The following is a 6,000-nucleotide window of genomic DNA, read 5'->3' as shown; positions in this document are numbered from 1 at the left end:
GTAGTTACCGAAATAGCAATTAATATTAGTTCTTTTACCTGTTGTATTATAACTTCGATATCCGATAAATCGGTATAAAATCAACACCGGCACCTCTAGGTGTGTTATGCGTCTACGGCCGCATGTATCGCGTGAGCGGTTATACCTACATACCTTACATTCTAACTCCGTGTTGATTCTCTATTCTTCGGTTCACCTTGGGACATGGCAGTATCATGGCAGTAGTTCGACTGAACTGCGGCATAATGCTGAGTCGGGCCCTTTTTGGTGACACAGTATATTCAATTCTACACCTGATACTTTATAACACTCCAGATCATACCCGCAAACCTAGACTAGCCTTTTTCTTTATGATTGCTATTATACCTATGTCATAAGCTTCTTTGTAATGTACTGTGATTCAGCAAATAAACGATTAATCTATGTATCTCAAAAAAATGTTGCTAATTTGTAAACATTCTGCTTTTTGTCATCCGTCATTTTGCACATTCAATGCGAAAAGTAATAGCCAAAGGAGTGTTACCAATTTTGAGAAAAGAAAAATAAGGAATGCGTCACGACAGTGACCTTTATTATTTTTTAATTGAAAATAATCAAAACAGATTACTTTTCAGCCGCTCCTCGTATGTACGCAGTAGATTGAAGTCTTTGAATGAGAACTTTTCGGGTTTCTCTTTATTTAAATAAAAAGTGTATAACTTTTTTGTAAAAAAACCAACCTCCAAAGTTTGTGGAATTACATCTATTTGCCAAGTTTTATTGAAAACGGCTACCGGAAAGTCCGCAAAACCGGATTCATCCCCCAGTTTGCCACCCTTAGAGGTGGAATATTTTCTTCCAATTTAAATCAAAATCATCAAAAGAATCATCAAAATCGGTTCACAAAAAACACACAATAAACTACAGTCGAATTGAGAACCTCCTCCTTTTATGAAGTTAGTTAAAAAGGGATCTTCGAATAAATAGTCAAATAAATGTCAAATTTTACAAATTGATGACAAAGAACCTAAAATGTTTGGATTTGCGAGATTATGTAAATACCATTATGTAGCTATGTAAATAATTGGCAGCTATGTATACCAATATGACAGCCAGAAAACCAAGGTTTCATGGGTATAGCTGCTCTTTTCCACGGGCGATCATACAGACAAGACTCCGTCTCTCGTTCTAGGTTACGCGACAAGTGCCTACCGCTAAGTGTATCGCTTGCGTCTTTCATTTACATTACAATTCTTGTACAACCTCAGCATTCGGTTCCGCAAGACTGCATGACCACATGGCGGGCGCGGTTTGTGAGCGCGTGCTTAGGTTCTTTTTCCTCGTAGTGAGCACCTGGTGTCATTAGTCAGATTTAGTAGGCTATTATATTAGCGTTGATATTTTTGATTTTATATGGGAATAGTGTATCTGTTAAGTAATCTGTGTAACAGGCAACTACGACCTGTACGATCCTCAAATTCTCAACCTTGGTTTAATAAAGCCACAAAAACGAAATGACAACTTTTTGGAGAAAGGTTTACATTCTAGGAAATTAGTTAATACATTTTTATGCTTAAATACGACAGTCATATAGTTCGATAAAAATACATCTAGGTATTATACAAACAAAAACCATAAACAACACATTTTGCTAACTAGCATCAATGTACAAAAAAATTTAAACGGATAAAATATATAAGTTTAAGTTTTTATTAATAAAATTCTCAGCTGACGCGTGACTTATGTTGAATAGCCAAATCTCGAAATAGTTTCAACATTAAATTTTGTTAAAATAATTACTGACCCGCCAAATAAACGTAATCTGCTTTGTAATTACTCAATACATCTGTTAAATAAATAAACGATCTCTACTACCTGAGCTCGAACAATCTCAAATGGCTTTGACTGATACCACATAACAGCGAACGTGTTGAATCAATCACCTTGGAATAAAAAATACAGTAAGATTGTGGATATCATTGACTTACAAATAAATGGACGACGGGTCTATTACAAAAACCACGAAAAAAATGTCCCAAGTCAACCTATTTAAACGTAGTGACATGTAAAGGAATATGAAAAAGCTAAAATGTTGAATTTAAATTGTAATGTCATCGCAGTACTGTCTAATTTTGCTTGCTTCGCTGTCAGTCGAACAAACGAAGACTAAAGCGAGAATGACGCTTAGTATACGATTTTAACGCCCTATAAGTTCGGACACTTTAGCGCGGACCCGACGTCCATATAATTGTAAGTCAATGGTGGATATACACTATTTAGTTTACGGTGTAAAAACACGATTTCTAAAAATTTTCACTATACAGAAAAAACACAAACTTACCTCGAAATTTTACAATAGATACCCACTGTACATAATTATACTAATGATTTTTTTTTATATCAACTGAACTAAATAGACCACGTTTTACTATACGATATACATTTTACAAATGGTTTTAATTTCGTTTGTAAAAAAATAAATTGTAAAATAAACCCAGCGTCCCTGCAAAGCAAAATTAATCGTATTAATAGGGGAAAAAAACTTAATTCAAGCTTAGGTAGGATCGACTCTTAAAGCAAACCACACTATTCTAAACTATACTTACAAAAGTTATTAATTTTCACTTCTCATGCTCTTGAAGTTCGTATTTATGCTGGGTGTAGGCTGCATAAAATGGGATTTTATGCTCTAGTGCATAAAATAAAAAAAACCATCACATTAAATATGTCTAATTGTTGTAATTGTACACACAATTTTAATTAAATAATCGTTTATTTGTAATATTGCTGTTTAATTTCCTCGCAATTGAAGTGAAAAGCAGAGTGTATAACTCGTTCTTAAAACCCATTTTACACTCGACTTAAGTATCTAATATTCTCGTCGCGGGTAAAATGACGCGTTTTATGCGCTTGGTGTACAATCTATTAATAGATACCTTATATTATGTTTAAAAATCTTCCAACGGTGCTAATCGGTTTTAAAAATACAATAAAAAAATAAGGAATCCACGTCCGATAAACAAACGTTTATTTAAATAAAAAATGGCTTCCAAATTCGCGTCATGCGGTCACGGTACCGCAATGGCTTTTGGCGGAATTATTTCCAATCAATACATAATTTGTATACCCGTTTTTATTGCTGTGTTTTCTATGACCAATAACTCGTACTAATGATGACTCGCAATATTTATACTTCTCAGAAAGAATTATTCAAAATTCAAAAACGGAAAGATAGAGTTAAAAATAAATCGCGTTCGGCCGGTTTCCCCATTCCGGTTATTGAGTCGAAGTCTTTTCGAAATCCATAGACAATCCATTATTTTGTCTTTGGAAAATGTGCATAAGTACATATATAGACGTTTTTAAGAGGGAAATCATCAATCATGCAGGCAAGTCGACCGTGATGTCCTAAATTATGGCCACGAGCTTTTTCATTACATTATCGCCCTATGGATTTTTGACGTCATGATTAAGCAAAATGTTTTTATTATCGAAAAATCTGAATGTAGGTAAATTTCTCATAAACTTGAAGTATAAATAAAGGAAACATTGGCAATTGAACTATATTTTACTAAATTCGTTTTGTGCATTCAAATTCTGCAGTATTTTCAGTATTTGGAAATTATTTATTTTATATCTAATACATTGTGTCTGCATGCGTCTGTGCCTTTTATAACATTTTAGTTCGAGTTGTATAATCTTAGGAAGAATAGCTAGCAATATGTTTAAAATATAATTACAAAACTCTAGTCGTAAAAGCCCTCAGCCTTCGGCTTCGGGTTTCTAACAAGCTCTCCTTACTGACTTCTTATTTACCGCCCTTAATACACAATATACTATTACGTGGCGAACGAAATATCGTAAAGAAATCTTCATCGTCAACTCAAAGATTAAAATAGATCAAAAATAGACCTCCCTTTATCATTCAAGAATTATTAAAAATAAAGGGCAAACTTAAACTGTTAAACTGGTCAATTTGAAGTGAAACAATTAACGATATCCGTCAATTATTGTGAATTCGGGCTGGCCAATCGGTGCGTCGTCACCGTAATAATTTGGCAGAATAGTTTTCAAACAAATTAAATAACATTTCGTCTCTATTTCTGGTTATATACCACTCTGGTTATATACTCTTAGAGATGGAATATTTTCTTAAAATTTGAATAGCACCAGTACTGAGGTACTCCCTTTCCAACAAACAAAGAATCATCGAAATGTCGGAGTATACACTTAACACACACCAAAAATAATAAAAAAAGTTTAGACAAATAGAGAACTTCCTCCTTTTTGAAGTTAATTAATAACATAAGTCGTCAAAATTAAAACCAATTGCAACCGACAATGTAAAATTTATTCAATATAATTATTAATACAAACACTCGGAAAAAATTCCTTCGATCGGGCCGGATTCGAACCGACGTCTTACGCTTACCGTGCCAGACGCTATACCAACTAAGCCACGGAACAAACCAGCGGACCCCACGAATTTTTCTATGTGCTTGCGTCGTGTCTTTGTATTTGGTTTTTCAACGACTTTTTAGTCGTAGCACCATCTATGAGAAATCTATGAAAGTTTTATCACCCAGTTAGAAACCTTTACAGCTACCAGCCCTGGCGAGAGATGTCGCTGTTCACTGTATTGTAAATTTTTATTGAATTAATATTCAATTATTTTTTTGTGAAATTACTCGACTAGTTTGTTATACTTACTAATACAGAGATCGAACATTTAGAAAAAATTCCTTCGATCTGGCCGTATTCGAACCGACGTCTTCTAGCATACCGTGGCAGACGCTATACCAACTAAGCTTTATTCAATACGTTAATACAAATTTAAATCACAAATTACAAAACGTATTTCCGAAACCTACGGTATCGCAGTGGTAAATTGTTTAGTTAAAAAAGTAGGACAAAATACAGTGTAATAATTCCTGTATTTCAATGAGAAGTATTATTCACTCAGTGTGTTTCCTCGACGTTTCTGTGATCATCATTTATACCCAACCCAACGGCTTATACAATGTGCGCTGGATCTCTTTTTTATAATAACTAAGTGACGAGACGAATAATTCGTGCGCCTCATGGCAGGCGTGTCGCTGCCTGTCTATAACATTTGCAGTGCCACTCAGAGCTTTAAATCACAGAGATCTGTGGAACACTGCCTCTGCACCCGACACCCTGAGACATAACCAACAACAACAACAAGTCCCATGTGCCTGTAATTTCACCAGCACCCTTACCCTTCGAACCCGGAACGCAGTAATGCTCACACTATTCCTTCACAAGGAGCTCTACTGCTACTGTTTAAGACCAGGCAATTGGTGTGGTTATTACATTATTATTATTATCATTATCATTAACTCGCAAGCGTTCGACTACTGAACACGGATTTCCTCTAAAGGAGAGTTTTACGCCACTGCCATTTATGCTGGCCCAATTACAAGCATTTTATACAAGAGCACACTCAAGGTTCATAAATACATTGTATACTTAACATATTTACAAAATGTATGTATGAGACGTTTAATTGTATGAGTCATTTACGTAGTATTGCCAAGAATTAGTAATATAATTATAAGAAATAAATTAATGGAAGTTTTTACGATATTGTTTAAAGGTGGTAGCCATTACTATGTTAACTAAACTCTTTTTAATGGACAATTTAGCTTCCTGTACACTGCTAGGTTGTTACGTTTCGCATTTAATTAAATTAATGTGAAACAATGTAATGTTAATCTGAATTTTGTAGAAGCCTTCAAACATACGTCAATTCGCAACCGGTATTGGACCAGTAGTGCGATTCACGTAAGTTCAAGCTCTCAAAATATCATTGAAGTTACGTAGTCGTTCGATCGAAGTCCTATTCAAAATGGGTGTTCATGTATCACTTGAACGAACGTTGATATGAGTAGAATAGAAGCGTGACATTGTGAAATATGACATTTAGTTGTTGAAAGTCTATTGAAAGAACTGTCAAAATTTTAGCAGAATACGCTTTAACGATATTTGGATCTAAAATCA

The sequence above is a fragment of the Hyposmocoma kahamanoa genome, unplaced genomic scaffold (genome assembly GCF_003589595.1).
Source record: "Hyposmocoma kahamanoa isolate Upper Pololo Valley unplaced genomic scaffold, ASM358959v1 67, whole genome shotgun sequence".
Taxonomy (NCBI): Eukaryota; Metazoa; Arthropoda; class Insecta; order Lepidoptera; family Cosmopterigidae; genus Hyposmocoma; species Hyposmocoma kahamanoa.
This window is presented reverse-complemented; position numbering follows the sequence as displayed.